We start from the raw sequence: 18,823 nt of genomic DNA, 5'->3' as shown, positions 1-18,823 counted from the left end.
ACCCCCCAAGCGCTTCTACACCATATGTGTCAGCTGGAGGGGGTCCCCCTTCAAACGCTTCAGCTGCAGAAGATGCTCCAATTGGGGATGAGGTTGCTCATACCTCTCCGATTCTGATCACCGAATCCCCGATCCCGTCGCCACGCCAGGAAGCAACCACTGAAGAACCTGCTAAGGAAGGTGGCGACGAGAACCCACAACAAGCCCACCTGGTGCCTCTCCAAGCAGCAAACCTCCCTTTGGAGGTCACAAGGATGTGGGAGCCTCTAACTGCCAAGCTGAAAACCATAGCAGAGGATATCCCGGCGATCATAACCAGGGCTGTGGAGGGCTCAACCAGGAGGTTCCAAGACGACCTCTTCAACCTCAAAACCGAAAACAGCACCATGAGGGTCGAGGTGGAGAAGTTGTCTTTCAACCTGACGCTCGCAGAAATCGAACACTCCCGAGTGGAGGATGCAATGAACACCGAGCTCAAGCTGGCGCGCAAGGAGGCCACTGACCTTCGCCACAAAGTGCATCAACTTGCTTAAGAGAAGGTCGAACTGGAGAGCAAGATTGTGCCCCTTCGCGCCAGGGCGGTCGACCTGGAGGCTCTCATGAAAGCTGACGCCGCTAAGGTGCAAAAACTGGAGCAGAGGTCGATCGACCGGGAGAAATTACTTGGGCAGGTGGAAAAGGCGAGGGACGACGCCATAGCTGATCTTGCCGAGGCCAACAAAGAGAAAGGAAAGGCAGTCGCCGAACTAGCCCAAGCGCAAGCGGAAACCAAGAAGGTTACTGAAGACCTTCTCCAGGCTCAAGAGACCAACGAACAACTCAAAAAACAGGTTGAAGAGCTGGAACAGCAGAATAGAGAGTTGAAAGAGCAAACTGAAGACCTCAAGAAGCGGATTGAGGAGCTTCAGAAGCAAATCGAAGAACTCAAGCTAAACTCTGCTCAAATTCTGGTTGCTGGGTTTGAAGCTGCGCGGGAACAATTTGCTTGCCTATTCCCCGACCTGGATCTCAGCATGGTGTCGCTGAACAATGAAGTAGTAGATGGAAAAGTCGTTCCTGCTGAAGACTAATCAACTCTTCTTCATCTGCTACCTTCGTGTTTTCCCTTGTATCATTCTGTAATAGACTCGTGTATATGCGCCTTAAACAGATACTTGTCTTAATGACAAAGTTTGGGTATTCCCTCTCCTGACTTCTTTAAGCGCTTTAACCTTCTTTGCATATTCAACTTTATCGGATTTAACTTAATGATTTTGCAATCACGACTTTTGACTTAACTGCTTCGAACCACTTCAAACTTAAGCAATAATCACTTTAACCAACTTGTACTCTTAAGGCAACTAACCTTATCGTAAGAATATCCCTCAAGCAACGAACTGTAACTCAGTTACTGGCTCAAAACACCGTCCCACTCGACCTGCCTTATCAAACAGGTCTTTTAACCTTCTCGCCGCTGTTTGAACTCTTCCTGATCGCCAAAGACTCTTGGTGATATCAGCTTCTTTCCAGCCTCCCGCTTTGGCCATTGTTTCTGTATCTGGGGGCGGAAACGCCTTTTGGGATCCTTCTTTACCTCCCTGAACTTCAGAACAAAAGACCGGGTGACTAGGCGTTCTCTTCGAACCTACCTTAGCCACCTTCCAAACTTCTTCCACCCTCTGCACCATACCTGAACTCGTTCGAGACGAGAAGGATTTTATCTTGCCCAAGCTCGCACGTAGGCGAGAAGGTCTTTGAACTCGCCTGAACTCGCTCATGAGCGAGAAGGTCTTTGAACTCGCCTGAACTTGCTCATCGGCGAGAAGGTCTTTAACTTGCCTGAACTCGCTCATCAGCGAGAAGGTCTTTAACTTGCCTGAACTCGCTCATCGGCGAGAAGGTCTTTAACTTGCCTGAACTCGCTCATCGGCGAGAAGGTCTTTAAACTCGCCTCAACATTGCCCCAGGGGTTACATCTTCTCGCCCCCAGAAACACGGAGGACTTTTTCTCTTTCTCGCCTGCACTCGCTCGACGGCGAGGAGGTCTTTAACTTGCCTCTACATTGCCCCAGGGGTTACATCTTCTCGCCCCCAGAAACACGGAGGACTTTTTCTCTTTCTCGCCTGCACTCGCTCGACGGCGAGGAGGTCTTTAACTTGCCTCTACATTGCCCCAGGGGTTACATCTTCTCGCCCCCAGAAACACGGAGGACTTTTTCTCTTTCTCGCCTGCACTCGCTCGACGGCGAGGAGGTCTTTATCTTGCCTCAAAACGCGCGAGGGCGTTGAGGTCTTTCATCTGGTGCCTCCGATCGCCGAAAGACGATGAGGACTTTAAATCTTTAACTGGTGCCTCCAATCGCCGAAAAACGATGAGGACTTAAAAACTTTAACTGGTGCCTCCAATCGCCGAAAAACGATGAGGACTTAAAAACTTTAACTGGTGCCTCCAATCGCCGAAAAACGATGAGGACTTAAAAACTTTTTAGAAAGCACGCGATATATCTTTACTTGCCTTAAATCACGTACAAGTGACAAGGTCTTTCTTCAAAACTTTTGGAAAATAGCACACATGCAATCTGAAAACGCCTTATACTTCGAAAACTGCACACATGCAATTTGAAAACGCCTTATACTTCGAAAACTGCACACATGCAATCTGAAAACGCCTTATACTTCGAAAACTGCACACATGCAATCTGAAAACGCCTTATACTTCGAAAACTCTTCTTTTATTGGGTGGCCTCGTTAAAAACCCTCCTTAGGGAAAAAAGAGTGCCCCCTTCAACTGTTTTATCAGAGACATTGTAATATGACTTTGTGTTTGTCTTTACTTACAAAGCTCTTAACTATAGTACAACTTCAGGTGCGTGGCGTTCCAGGTGCGAGGAATCGCCCCTCCTTCCAGCGTCTCTAAGCGGTAGGCGCCGTTCCCGAGCGCCTCGGTTATTCTGAACGGTCCAGTCCACTTGGGTGACAGTTTATTCTCCATCTCGTACTGGTGGGCCTTCCTCATCACCAAGTCGCCTTCTCTAAACTGCCTTGGCATCACCTTCGAGTTGTATCTTCGTTCAATCCTTCTCTTCACGGCTTCAGCCTTTAACCTCGCCTCTTCCCTGACCTCATCCAGTAGATCCAGGTTCAGCCTTCTCTCTTCATTCGAGTCTTCCTCTACGAAGTTCTGGAATCTCGGCGAGCTCTCCTGGATCTCCACTGGAATCATGGCATCACACCCATAGACTAAGCTGAACGGGGTCTCATGGGTTCCTGACTGCTCGGTGGTGTGGTACGCCCAAACTATACGGGGTACCTCCTCAGCCCAACTTCCCTTGGCTTTCTCAAGCCTTCTCTTCAAACCTCTCAGCAACACCCGATTAGCTGACTCTACCTGGCCATTTGTCTGAGGGTGCTCGACGGATGCAAACACTTGTTGAATTCCCACTCCTTCGCAAAGCTTCTTCAACAGGTGGCTTGCAAACTGCGTCCCATTATCCGACACCAGGCGTTTGGGCACTCCAAACCTGCACACGATGTTCTTCCACACGAAACCTTCGATCTTGTGTGCGGTGATCTGGGCCACTGGTTCTGCTTCAATCCACTTGGTGAAATACTCAATCGCCACCACCAAGTACTTCATCTGCCTGATCGCCAGCGGGAAAGGTCCCAGGATGTCGATTCCCCAGGTATGAAACGGCCAAGGGCTATAGATCGACTTCAACTCCTCGGGAGGTGCCTTATGCCAATCGGCGTGCTGCTGGCATTGTTTACAACATTGGGCATACTTCTTGCAATCTTCTCTCATCGATGGCCAGTAGTAGCCTGCACGGAGAGTCCTCGCGGCCAGAGCTCGACCCCCGACGTGGCTTCCGCATATACCCTCGTGGAGCTCTGCCATGATCCTCGTGCACTTCTCGCCGTTTACGCATTCCAGGAGTGGGTGAGTGAACCCGAACCTGTACAGATCGCCATCAATCAATGTGTACTTGCTGGAATTTTTCTTTACCTTCCTAGCTTCTGTCGGATCCAGCGGGAGAAGGCCATCTGCCAGGCACCGCTTGTACTGTGTTATCCAAGTGTCTGGCTCATGGGTGGCGCAGACCTGCACCACATTCACCTTCTCTCCTCGACATGCTCTAATTCTCGGCGATCTCAGAGTTTCTTGCGTCAGGGACTTATGGCTTCTCGCTGCTTTCTTCGTCGACTTGCTTATCTGAAGGACCAGGTGATCTGCTACAAATGCCCTTGGCGTCTTCAGAGTTTCTTGAATCACCGTCCTCTGCCTACCCCCCTTGCCTGAGCTGGCGAGCTTAGCAAGCAAGTCAGCTCGGGCATTCTGCTCTCTGGGCACATGTACTACCTCAAAGGAGGCAAAGGAACTCTTCAATTCCTGCACATACGCCAAGTAAGCCGCCATATGCGGATCTTTAGCCTGGAACTCGCCTGTTACCTGCCCCGTGACTAGCAGCGAGTCGCTCTTAGCCATCAGCACCCTAGCTCCCATCTCCTTGGCCAGCAGAATCCCGACGATCAGCGCCTCATACTCTACTTGATTGTTGCTGGCTTTGAAGGCAAATCTCAAAGATTGTTCGATCAGCACGCCGTTGGGTCCTTCCAAAATGACTCCAGCACCGCTACCCTGCTGGTTCGACGATCCATCCACCGAGAGTACCCAACGGAAATCGTCTCCTTCAACTCGCGTCGCCTCTGATGAGAGCTCAACCACGAAATCTGCAAAGATTTGCCCCTTGATCGGGCCTCGGGGCTCATATTTAATATCAAACTCTGACAACTCTACAGCCCACTTCACCATCCTTCCCGCAACGTCAGGTTTCTTCAACACCTTCTGGATGGGCAGGTCAGTCATCACCAGTATTGTGAAGCTATGGAAGTAGTGGCGCAACCTCCTCGCCGAAAACACCACAGCCAGCGCAGCCTTCTCCAGGGCCTGATATCTCGTTTCGGGGCCCTGCAGCACCTTGCTCACAAAATAGATAGGCTTCTGAGCCTGATCTTGATCCTGGGCGAGCACCGCACTCACCGCCCTCTCAGTCACAGCAAAATACAACCTGAGAGGGATTCCCACCAGCGGTTTGCACAGAACCGGCGGGCTCGCCAGATACTCCTTCAGTTTGACGAAAGCTTCCTCGCACTCTTTCGTCCAGACAAACTTATTATTGCGCCGCAGACACTGAAAATAGGGGTGCCCCTTTTCTCCGCTAGCCGACACGAAGCGGGATAGGGCTGCCATCCGACCTGTTAGCTGCTGGACTTCTTTCACCGTGGCTGGGCTCCTCATCGCCAAGATGGCGGCACACGTGTCTGGGTTGGCTTCTATTCCTCTTTCAGTCAAGAGGAAACCCAAAAACTTTCCAGCCTCCACGCCGAAAATGCATTTCTCCGGATTCAGCTTCAATCTGAACTTGGCGATCGTCGTAAACAACTCTTCCAAGTCTGCAACGTGCTTGCTTTTTTCCTGCGAGGTCACGACCATGTCATCGACGTAAGCTTGCACGTTCCTTCCCAGCATTGGTGCAAGTACTCGATCCATCAGCCTCTGGTACGTGGCCCCCGCGTTTTTCAGCCCAAACGGCATCACCTTATAGCAGTAGCACGATCTCTCCGTCATGAAGGCTGTTTTCTCTTCATCCATGGGATGCATCTTGATCTGATTATATCCTGAGAAGGCATCCAGGAAACTCAGCAACTTACACCCTACAGCACTATCAACCAGGGCATCTATGCTTGGTAAAGGATATGAGTCCTTTGGGCAAGCTTTGTTCAGGTCGGTGAAATCGACGCACATGCGCCATTTCCCGTTACTCTTCTTCACCAGCACGACATTTGCCAACCATTCAGGGTACTGGACTTCCCTGATGTGGCCTGCGGCGAGGAGTTTATGTGTTTCGTCCCTGATCGCCTGCCTCCTCTCCTCGTTGAACTTTCTTCTTCTTTGTCGCACTGGTCTCACCAAATTGTCCATCGCCAGATGATGGCACAAGAAGTCGGGGTCAATCCCGGGCATGTCCGAAGCGGACCATGCGAACGCGTCCAGATGCCGCTCAATCACCCTGGCGACCTGGTCCTGGAGCTCGACATCCAGAGATCTTCCCAGCTTGAAGATCTTTCCTCCGATCTCCTTTTCGAGCCACTGCTCGACAGGTTTTGGCCTGGATTCTCTGGCGATCACCGCCCTGGCGATTCCCTGCTCCCTCGCGTCCTCAGGGCGATTCCGCGCCTCTTCCTCCTCCAGACCAGCATTCCTCTCGCCCAGCTCAGCGTCCACCATCTCCACATCTCTTCCGGCGACCTCCTCTGTTAGCGTCGATCTGGGCTTCACACCGGGAGGCGGGGTGGTTGTTACATAACTCACCGACCTCTTGTTTTTCAGGCTATTCTCATAGCACTTTTTCGCTTCTTTCTGATCAGACTTGATCGTGATCACCACCCCCTCCATAGACGGCAACTTTACCTTCATGTGCCGGGTCGACGGGATTGCGCCTATCCTGTTAAGCGTGGGCCTTCCCAACAGGATGTTATATGCTGAAGGAGCGTTTACGATGAGGTACTTGATTTTCTCCGTCCTCGACCCAGCCTCATCAGTAAACGTGGTTCTCAGCTCTATGTACCCCCTGACCTTCACCTGGTCACCAGCGAACCCATATAGGCACCCTCCATAGGGCCTTAGCTGGTCAAGGGGCAACTCCAGCTGCGTGAAAGTCGGCCAGAACATCACGTCTGCCGAGCTTCCTTGGTCCACCAGAACTCTGTGGACCTTCCTTCCCGCTGTAACCAACGAAATAACTATGGGATCGTTGTCATGAGGCACAACGTCCCGAAGATCCTGCTTGGTGAACGTAATGTCCACTTCCGGCGAGTGATCTTCAAACATATCCACCGTCATCACCGATCGCGCCTACTTTTTCCTCTGCGATGCGGTGCATCCACCACCTGAGAAACCCCCTGCTATGGTGTGGATCTCCCCGTGGATAGGCATCTCGTGTTGCTGGGCTTCTCCACCTGCTGGCTGGGAACTCGACGCTCCCCCCGTCCTCCTGTCCAGCAGATAGTCATTTAGGAACCCGCTCTTAACCAGATCGTCGAGCTGATATCCCAAAGACAAACACGCGTCCAAAGTGTGGCCAAAACATTGGTGGAACTCACACCAGGCGTCTGGCTTTGACCCCAGCACCTTGTCGCCCACCTTCTCGGGCGCTTTCAACCTAGCAGATATGTTAGGAATGGCGATCAGATCCGCCAGTCCCATGACAAACTTGTGCTTAGGCGAGCGATTGTATTCCCGGCGTGCCGGTTGCTGGCGCGCTTGGCTCCTTCCCTTGTTCCTCCTATCGTAAGGATGGCGAGTCCTCTGGTCCTTCCTGGCCGCCGCTGCTGTCTCCAGCACCCTCTGCGGCTGGATCCTGGTCTGGGCGCGTGGCCTGGCGGGAGCCACGCTTCCTCTCTCCTCGGCGACTTCATTCTCGTCAGCGATGTGAGCCACCGCAAGTCGCCTGACTTCAGCTAACGTCGCAGGGTGAGCCCTGATCAAGGCCTCGCAGAATGGTCCTGGCTGCACGCCCTTCTTGAAGGCATAGACCAGCATTTCTTCATCCTTGGCCGGCGATCTGACCATCTGCGCTCCAAAGCGATTCAGGTATTCTCTGAGGGACTCTCCCTGGTACTGCCTTATATCAAACAGATCATAAGACACCCTGGGCGGTGCCTTATTCACGATGTACTGCTCGACAAAAATCTTCGAGAACTGTTGGAAATTGGTTACGTGGCCGTTAGGCAGGCTCACGAACCATTCCAACGCCGTTCCCTGGAGCGTACTCACGAACATCTTGCAGTAGACGGCGTCTGACCCTCCTGACAGCATCATCTGCGTATGGAACGTGGTGAGATGAGCCTCAGGATCCTCCACGCCGGTGAAAACAACCTTAACCGGAACCACGCTCGCGGGAATGGGCGTGTCCGTGATCGCCTGAATAAAAGGCATGGGAAAAACACGAGGTGGCGACGATGGCGCAACCTCTTCAGCGGCAGAACGCCCTTGCTGCTCCTGAAGAGCTTGACGCAGCTCCTCAGTCATTTTGCTGAGCTCCTCGTTCCTAGCGCGAGAGGCGACCAGATCCTCATGCATTCTCGCCTGCTCTACACGTGAGGCTTCCACAGTTGCCTGCAACGAACACATCATCTCCGCCATCTGCGCCATGGTCATGGCAGCGGCGCCTTCGGCAGCGACGGGCGCAACTGGACTTGAGCGATTGCTTCTCATTTTTCTCATGAAACTCAGCGAATCACAGAATGCAGCGGACGACACTTACTTCAGCTACGATCGAATCAGCGATCAATCGGAGAAAACCGTGCGAAACTGCGCAAGAAACTCAAGAACACCGTAAACCTTCAAAGAAAACCACAACTTCACCAGAAACCCTACGAACAACCGATCGAGCGAAAGAACTCGAACTCCACCGAACAAATCACGCGCAAACAGTAGGAAACCTCGCTTCACCGAACAAAACTCGAAACGAACGGTGGAAAAATGCGAATTCACCGAACGAAACTCAGACAAACAGCGAACGATGGTTGCACCAGCACACAACCACGCACAAACTTCGAAAACCTCCACGAACTCACGCTGTGGATGGGAGCAAGTTTTACACGGCCCCACGGTGGGCGCCTGATGATCCTGCCTGTTGACCGGAACGCTGGAAACTGCCTCGTCGAAGGATCGACGTGCGCACCGCTTCTCACCTCCGTTCCTCTTCGGGATCTACCTCAAGAACCTGCAAAGAAACAGAGCGGCGCCGCTGCGGCCGATCGCACTCCAACGCTCAAGTCAGTGACGGTATCACCAAATACTAAGAGAAAAAGAACCGTGCAAATCCTCTCTCACAGTCAGCTCTACAACTCGCAAGCGTAAAGAGTATAAACTGAATGTGCGTACCTCAGAAAGTTTGTTGAGAACTCTTATATACCTGGTGGCTTTCTCTCTCCTGGCAGTTACAGACTTGGACACGTGGCTCGCATCCGACTGTACACGTGCCATCATCTGGAGGCTCCTTGACTTGGCGCTGCTTCTACTCTCATTTTGGCTAAGTTACGTATGCATGGTACTGCCCAGTGCATAGCTAACTTGGGAGTGCGATCTCTACTGGAACTGGCGAGTTAGGGGCCTTCATACACCTTCCCTGTGGTCTCGCCGGCCGCCTTCATAATCTGCTTCTCCTTCATCTTTGGCGATGTGCTTGCTCTGGCGATCTCCAATAACCAGGTCGCCTGAATCTACATCTGGCGACTTCATCTTTAACCCGGTGATCGCCGATTCTAGTAAGCTGGAGATCGGAACACGCCAACTTGACAACTGGCGACTACGCGAGCCCCCCGACTTCCTTCCCTTCTGCCAACCTGGCGCCTTGTCAACACGCCTATACTGTTAGCTGGATGCCACGTCATCACTCCCGACTACCAGGGCGGTACAATTCCTATTAGGATTCCTCTGTTTCTGAAAACGTGCTTACTGTTTTTCCTTATTTCAATTGATTTACTCACTGGAAAATTCTGAAATTCTGGATTTGTGATATTCAAAGTGTTAGAAAAGAGTAGAAAAAAGAATTACTCAAAAATTCAAAGTACACAAAAAATGATAAATAAAATAAAAAAAAGTGTACAATTCTGCCGAAAAGAATACGATAATCTGGCAGCGATTTTGAAAAAATTATCTCAATTAATTGGCTTACTGTTTTTAAGTGATTCTAGTGCCATTATTGAGTTAACATCTTGAAGTTTCTGTGGTTTAAATTTCATAATCCAGTTCGCTCTATATCATTCCAGTTAAATCAGTGAACATCAAGCACAGTTTGCATAAAAAAAAAATATTTTCCAGTAGCTAATTTTTTTGTTTTCTTCATCTACTCTAGTACTTTTCTTTAGGTATTCTTTTGTGTGCCTACTTTCTCATTGAGTTCTTTAATTTTCTTGCTTGTCTTTTGTTCATTAATCTTTGAATTTGTCAAACATCTAGTTTTCCTTTTGTTCCAGCCTTTCTTTGATTATACTTTTTCTTGTTTGTCTTTATTGCTTCATTGGTTTTGTGGTGGTTGGCTTTGAGATTGGTGTGCTTGCTTTGACATCTTTCATTTGAGGATTCCAAGGCCTCAAGATCAGATTGGTGCAAGGACATTATTTCTTTGAGAGTGACCTAAATTTTTCTGCCTAAATTCACTTCGGCATTTTGCTTGAAACACTCACTGTTTTTGCTAATTTTGTTTCTTGACTTGTTTGCTGTTTTGTGTGTTTGCTGTTTTAAATTTCAAATGGCTGGATTTTCAAGTGATGCATCCTACAAACAGAATTCTCCTTCCAAAGCTTCAATCCTTCCTACAAGCAGAATTCTCCTTCCAAATCTTCAATCCTTGGTGAATTACATGGGAATTGAAAAGAATTATGGAGGTGCTGGAAGAAATTATGGAGGTGGAGGAAGAAATTGTTTTTTTTCATATTGTATATGTTTTGAATTTTGTTGTTTATGCCACAGGGAGAAATCTTCCTATTATAGTATTGTGTGTACATTTAGCAATTGGGAAGACATTTTGGGTAATGGAAACAGAAGGAAGAAAATAGATTTAGCACTTGAGAAAATAGCTTAACAAAAAAAGGACGGTATAATTAAAACTTTCTTTTTAGATTCTAAGTTAATTTTAATTGATTAAAGAACATTTTAATAAAATAAAATGATCTTGATCTTACTAGGTTTACAATTTAGAACATCTTATTGAATTAAATATTTGTTTTAGCTAATTAAAATCACTTAAATACGTTAAAAAAGATTTTAATTTATTAAAACACGTTTTAATTGACTATAATTACTCAAAAAGACACTTACTGATTTTAACACCTACAAATTTAAGGGACCAACATCTATGTAGATGTTCATTCATACAGTTATGTTTTAATTGGTTAAAACATTTTTAATTAACTAAAAATATAAGACTTGCAAAGTTATGTTCTTACTTTCTTTAAATACAATTTGACTTGTAGTTTAACAATAATGAGCTTTTGTACTTTCAACATCATTTTCTTGAAGCTTTTCTGTAATAATTATGTAATTATTATTAAGATTATATATTGATCAAATTACATTTGAGCTGAAATTTGCCCTGGAGATCTTGCTTTAGTAAAATTTTCTTTTTTCTAAGTTGTATTATCCTTTATTGGAGTTGTTAAGAGTTTTTTTTTTTAATTAGTTTCACTGAGACATTGTAAGAGATCTTATACAATTCAAGATTCCTTGTATGTTGTATTGTTACTTTTTTAGGGTGTTTATAAAAAATTAAAATTAGTGGATTCACTTATTTCGATGGATTAAGCAATTAGAATACGATGATTGTTCTTGCCGGTTGACTTGAAACGTCTTCGTACGTCTACGTCACATTTACATCCAGAGTCCTCGCGTTCGTGTATGCTTTTCCTGTGATGAGCACGTGAAACACAAAGACAATGGGCGCCCTAGCGGTCGTTTGCACTCTGACGCTCAAGTTAGTACTAGGGCTAGGAAACACCAAAAACTGTATACTCTTGCTCTTGTGTGTGTGTTATGGCGCAAGAGAATTCTCCCTTGCCAAGTTTGTTAACTTACTATTTATAGACTGAAACTAGGGTTTCCTGTTTACCTGAAATGGGCTTTTCTGATGGGCGGGCCCAACACTGTTGTTACCTTACTCTTAGGATAACCTAGCGTGTGGGGTCCCTAACTGGAGTGCAACCTCTGACAGAATGACCACCTGGATGCCTCCTCGTGCACCTGATCTCTGGGTCACCCGCCTTTGGGAGTGCCCTAGCTGTTCACGTGTCATGCATGCAGCTCGCCCCTGAACGTGACCCTTGCAGGCTATATCCTTCCAGTGGCTCTTATACTTTGCGTCACGCCTGAACGCGTCATCCACTTTACACGCATGGGCACTCGTGATCTAGGCTTCTTCCTTACTGATAATTGGTGTGTGATCTGGGATCCACTTCTCGTGGCCCATCTCTACTGTTTGGGTTTCCGATGTCCGACCTCTCCACACTGTCTAGTGGCAAGTCGGTATATCCTAATGACCGATGTCAGACCACTCTTGGCTCCTTGGCGCACGTGCTTTGCAAGGTACTGGCCCGCGCTGCTCATGGGACCTGCTTACGTGGCACCAACATTACCAATGGTTAGTCAACGCCCAGGGACCGGTCAGTACACAAGCCCCCCAGCCTCGAGCTGTAACTCGTTCAGCGAAGAGGCTAAGTCCTTGCCTTGGGTGACCTACGTGGCTCTGTGCGACAGGAAGTAAATACGACGCCAAAGTGATGTCTTTCTGGGCCTGTCTTATCTGTGCACACGTGTCTTAATCAACGGCTAGGGTTTAAGGTTGCTTACGCTTCTTTCGTTTACCTTTAAACTCTTGAAAGCGCACGCGTCTAATCGCTTGTTACGTCATTCTCCAAAACCTTTCGATCGTTTCATCTTCTTCCTCAAGCATTCTCGCACTTTCTTCACGCATTTATGCCTTCTCTCGCTATCCTCTGCAGGTATGATCCCTGACTCTCATTCACTCCTGTTTACTGGTTCTGGATAACTGCCCGTGTTGCTTAATTTTTGCATCAATCACCTTTTGTTTCTGGGTTTCCTTTTGATTCAAGAAACCCTAAACTCTGGGAGGTGTTGTTTCTTGTTACTGTAACGTCGCGTTTGCGCTTTTCTTCCGCACATTCGCACGGTTTATCTCCATATCTTTTGAACTTTCTATGCAGGCATGGGTTTGAGTGATGAAAAACGGGCTAAGTTAACTGATATTCTCACTCGTCTTCATGAGGTTTCCAGGGACGTGGGCACTTCTCTTCAGCACGCCCGCGCCCTTGCCGTCGCTGCGTCTTCACCCGTTCCTTCCAATCCTGGGGTTTCGGTCCCTCTCACTGTCGTCCAACCGTCTCCCACCTCACTCCCTTGCAGGGGTAAAGCTGTGGTAATCGAGTCAGATGAGGATTCTGATGAGGGGCCAATCTACAAGAAACCCAAACCTACGCCGGTGATGGTTTCACATTCATCTTCCTCCGGTCGTTCTGTCTCGCCCCGGGGTCGCACGACCGGTGTTTCTCTGCTCCCTGACCTTGGTGGGACTGGTGCTTCTACTCTTCCCGTCCCTGAACTGCCCATTGTCCTTCAACATGCCATCAAGGGCTTTCAACAAGGGGTGACTGCAGACCCGGATGAAGTTGCTGACAGGGAGAGACTGGGTTTCAACTTTGGGGCACTTCTTGCTTAGTCCCACACTTTACTGTCCAGGGTTGAATCGGGGGACTCTTCGCTAGCTCGCTCGTTTGCTGCCCGCGAGGCTACTCTGAGAGAGGAGTTGGTTCATCTCTCGAAACTACTCCACGCCAAGCCCCAAGAGGTTACTACGCTGGAGGCGAGAGTTCTATCCCTGCGGGTTCAGGTCTTTGAGTTGGAAGAGGCCGATGAGGATTCTAAGGCCAAGATTACGGGGCTTGAACAAAGGTCCACCAGCCTTGAGGCGCAGCTGGATCGAGCGAAGGCTGAATTTCGTCAGCAAGCCAAAAGGTTTGAAGAAGCTGAGGCTGACCTGACTGGAGACGTTCTCGACGCTTACGACGAGGGATTTAAGGATGCTCTTACTCAAGTTGCTTGTGTGCATCCAGGATTGGATACTACGCCCTTCTCCGCGTCGAACCTGGTTGAAAATGGGAAGATAGTTCCCAGGGTCCTTCCTTGATTTGTATTGGACTGATGCACAAACTCTTTTATCTGTTTGCTACCTTTACTTTCCGAACTCATATCTGCTTTATTTCTATATGTCGAACTGCTTTTTGACTCTCATAACTGCTTCTGTCATGGTGCTTGGCGCCAAGACATTTCCTTTAGTGTTCTGTTGCATGTTCCCCTTATCACGAGGAGAGGTTTCGACTGTGAGCTGGGTTGTCCCTCCTTAGCGCTTTCCGCAAGGGAGACGAACTCTCTCGACTGACCTCGGCTTCGCTCAAAGGCGCGGAGGATTTATCTGGCGAATCATTTCATTTGCCTCGGCACTTTCACTTACGAGGGGAGGTGTTCTCTCACGAACCTTCATCTCTGCTCGTAAGGCTTCTAGCACAAGGGAAATTAATTCTTAACTGACCTCAGCTTTGGTCACGGGCGAAGAGGATTTAACTTGATAACACTATTAACTGACCTCAGCTTCGCTCGAGGGCGAGGAGGATTTAACTGATAACTATTACGTTTAACCTTAGCGCTTTCACTAGAGTGGGGAAGTGTTCTCTACAAACCTACCTCTCCGCCTACGAGGCTTCTAACGCGAGGAAAATAACTGCTTGACTGACCTCAGCTTCGCTCGAGGGCGAGGAGGATTTGACTGATAACTATTACGTTTAACCTTAGCGCTTTCACTCGAGTGGGGAGGTGTTCTCTGCGAACCTACCTCTCCGCCTACGAGGCTTCTAACGTGAGGAAAACAACTGCTTGGCTGACCTCAGCTTCGCTCGAGGGCGAGGAGGATTTAACTAATAACTGACATCAGCTTTGCTCGAGGGCGAGGAGGATTTAACTGAAGAACTATTTCGTTCAACCTTGGCACTTTCACTCGAGAGGGGAGGTGTTCTCTTACGAACCTACCTCCCTGCTCACAAGACCTCTAACGCAAGGAAAACAAGTTCTTAACTAAATTGTACATACTCGAGAAAATATTTCAATCGTAATTATCTGGGGACCTCATTAAAAAAACCTTGTAAGGGAAAAAGAGTGTCCTCTAATACCACGTACAATATTTTTGTTTAACTGAAATAAACTTGTAGTAGGCTACGTTCCGTGTATGAGGAACCGAGCCCTGCTTCAATGCCTAAACATGCATGCTTCGTCCCCAAAGATCTTTGTTTTCCTTAGGGAATTGGTCCACACGAGGGAGAGCGGGTGCAAAACTAACGGGGTTGCATTCTTGGTACCTGGTGTTTCTCTCTAGGCTCTTAGCATACTTTGCTTCCCCGGTGTGTAAGACCTTGAAACTGACCCTGTCTTTGTTCGGGGGCCTAACCGATCGCCTAGTCGATCATCACTGGTTATCCCGATTCTGGACTCTACGGTCTTCTCAACCGGGGTTTGCACCGTTTGACCGGGAATGTTGCTTGGTTTGGAGACTCTCTCTCCAATCTCTCTTTCCCCAGAGTTGCCAAACGGATCAAATTTGGCCCTACGAGCGATTTCTAATATGGCCTCATCGGGTTTGGAGCGGCTGGTCTCGAGCAGGGGACTTCCTCAGTGTACGGTGGTCCATTAGTGACCATAGATACCCCTCGTCTTGCTTTGAGGCTATTCTCGTAGCATCGCTTGGCCTCCTTCTGATATGATTTGATGGTAATCACCTTTCCTGTCAAGTCTGGTAACTTCATCTTCATGTGCCTTGTCGACGACACCGCCCCTAACCTATTCAACATTGGTCTACCCAACAACATGTTATAAGCAGAGAAGGCGTTGACGATAAGGTACCTGATGCTCTTCGTTCGTGACGTGGTGCCATCTATGAAGGTGGTCCTCAACTCCAAGTATCCCCGCACCTCTACCTGGTCTCCTGCAAAACCATAGAGGCAGCCGCCATAGGGCCTTAGCATATTGGGGGACAGTTGCAGTTTGTTGAAAGTCGTCCAGAACATTACGTCTGTCGAGCTTCCCTGATCTACCAGCACACGGTGCACCTTCCTTCATGCGGTTACCGCTGAGGTCACCACTGGATCGTTGTCATGGGGGACAACGTCCTCTAGGTCGGCCTTAGTAAAGACCAGCTATACGTCGAAGGGGTCGTCGGTTCTCTGTGCTTCTACCGACATCACCGTTTGTGCGTATCTTCTTCGTTGAGAAGCGGTACAACCTCCACCCAAGAACCCTCCTGCGATGGTGTGGACCTCACCGTGTATGGAGACTTCGTGCCCCAGGCCACCCCCGGTTGCGGCCACGTCCTCGGTCCCCTGTTTTTCTTGCAGATAATCTCTTATGAGACCGTTCTTCACCAGCTCGTTTAGTTGGTGTCCCAACGCTAAGCAATTGTGTATGGGGTGGCCGTATGCTTGGTGGAACTCACACCATGCGTTCTTGTTGGGCCCGAGCCTCTTTTCGGTCTTGGGAGGCACCTTTACTCTCTCCACTATATTTGGGATAACAATGAGGGTTTTCAGCTCTACTATGAAGTCGTGCCTTGGCGACACGTTATCTCTCCCACGCCCCCTCGTATTAGGCCTTTGATAGGGCTGCTGCTTCGCGGGGGCCTTCATCTCTGTCGTCGCCTCGTGGACCCTGAGGGTTTGAGGACGACCTGCCACGCGCGGCCGCGTGGGGAACACGCATGTGCGCTTTTCACTAAGTTCTTCCTCCATCGTAATGTGGGCCACCGCGCGACGCTTTATCTCGGCGAAGGTCTTGTGGTGGTTCCGGATGAGTGACTCACTGAAGGGTTTCGACACGATGCTCTTCCTAAACGTGTGCACCATCATCTTTTCTTTTGTGAGGTTCAACCTCACCACTTGCGCTCCAAAACGGTGGAGGAACTCCTTCAAAGACTCTCCTTGATACTGTTTTACATCAAAGAGGTCGTAGGAGACTGAGGGGGGGGGGGGGGCTCGATTTGCGAGGTATTGTGGCCTGAACAACTTTGTGAATTGGGAACGACGTTACATGGTCATCAGGGAGGCTCATGAACCACTCCATCGTTGTTCCTGCCATAGTGCTCATGAACAGCTTGCATCGCACCGCATTGGAGCCCCCAACCAGCATCATCTGTGTATGGAAGGCCGTAAGGTGGGCCTCCGGGTCTTCCAACCCGGTGAAGGTCACCTTGGGCCCTACAAGTGTGGCTGGTATCACTGCATCCACGATCTTTGGCGAGAACGGTGTTGAGAACTCTCTGGGTGGCGTCACAGGCCCCTGATCTGCACCCTCACGCTCAGCCGTGTGGGTTTGTAGGTCTTTGTGCAGTTCCTCGTTCATAGCTTGCGACGCTACCAAATCAGCTTGGATGCGTTCTTGATTTGCTCTTGACACGACCACTTCTTCCTGAAGGGCTCGCATCATCTCAATAACCTGCTGTAGGGTGAGGCCTCACCCCCGTTTGGTGCAGCAGGCCCTTGCCTCGTACTTCTCATCTCTTGGGTTTTCCTGGTTGTTGCTGGTGGGACAGTGTTTTGTATCGTGCCCCACGATGGGCGCCAAATGTTCCTGCCGGTTGACTCGAAACACCTTCGTACGTCTACGTCACGCTTACGTCCAGAGTCCTCGCGTTCGCGTATGCTTTCCCTGTTATGAGCACCTGAAACACAAAGACAATGGGCGCCCTAGCGGTCGTTTGCACTTTGATGCTCAAGTTAGTACTAGGGTTAGGAAACACCAAAAACTGTATACTCTTGCTCTTGTGTGTGTGTTACGACGCAAGAGAATTTTCCCTTGCCAAGTTTGTTAACTTACTATTTATAGACTGAAACTAGGGTTTCCTGTTTACCTGAAATGGGCTTTTCTGATGGGCGGGCCCAACACTGTTGTTACCTTACTCTTAGGATAACCTAGCGCATGGGGTCCCTAACTGGAGTGCAACCTCTGACAGAATGACCACCTGGATGCCTCCTCGTGTACCTGATCTCTGGGGTCACCCGCCTTTGGGAGTGCCCTAGCTGTTCACGTGTCATGCATGCAGCTCGCCCCTGAACGTGACCCTTGCAGGCCATATCCTTCCAGTGGCTCTTATACTTTGCGTCATGCCTGAACGCGTCGTCCACTCTACTCGCATGGGCACTCGTCATCTAGGCTTCTCCCTTATTGATAACTGGTGTGTGATCTGGGATCCACTTCTCGTGGCCCATCTCTACTGTTTGGGTTTCCGATGTCCGACCTCTCCACACTGTCTAGTGGCAAGTCGGTACATCCTGATGACCGATGTCAGACCACTCTTGGCTCCTTGGCGCACGTGCTTTGCGAGGTACTGGCCCGCGCTGCTCGTGGAACGCGCTTACGTGGCACCAACATTATTAGTGGTTAGTCAATGTCCGGGGACTGGTCAGTACAATGATGAATCAATACAAATTTTGGTGTTATTCTCTTTCTCTTATTTTTTACCACTCACGTTACATTGTTTATGGAATATTAAATAACTTTGAAAAGAACACTTTTTTATAGTTGAAACTGGTTTTTTTTTTAAATACCCACTTTTCAATAGATTTTTCCTCATATAACACTATTTTCACTTTTACTTTTCCATCTAACACCTTTTTGTTTTTATTTCCCTATCTAGCACTCTTTTGTTTTTATTTTCCTATCTAACACCATTTCAAAAGTAAAAAAAAAAAGAATAATAAATTAAAGAGAATTGAGAATTTTTATTTATTTCTGTTTTGTTTTTATTGTTGTTGTTTTTATTTTCTATATTTATTTATTTTTAATTTTTTTCTCATTTTTAAGCATCAAGTGTATCATTTGCATTACTTTTTTTAGTGAATTTAAATATTTATAAATTTGAATTAGAAGAAAATTTGAAATTTAAAAATTAAAAATTAAATATATACAAATTTATGAAAAAATATCAATACAAAGAGAATGAAACAAGATATTTTATTGGTATTTTAATGTAAGTAAATATTACAGGTAAAATAACATTATTTTGCTTTATTGTATTTCTATACTAAATTTGAATTGTGGAGAATAAATTATAATACATTTGTAAATATATTTTTATAATAAACTTTGGATGAAAAAATTATAATAAATTATAATGTTGGTACCAAATTAAATGTTGGTATTTTTTGTTTGTTAAAAGGATATTAAAAT

Source organism: Phaseolus vulgaris, chromosome 1, assembly GCF_051622355.1.
Source record: "Phaseolus vulgaris cultivar YP4 chromosome 1, ASM5162235v1, whole genome shotgun sequence".
Lineage (NCBI taxonomy): Eukaryota > Viridiplantae > Streptophyta > Magnoliopsida > Fabales > Fabaceae > Phaseolus > Phaseolus vulgaris.
This window is presented reverse-complemented; position numbering follows the sequence as displayed.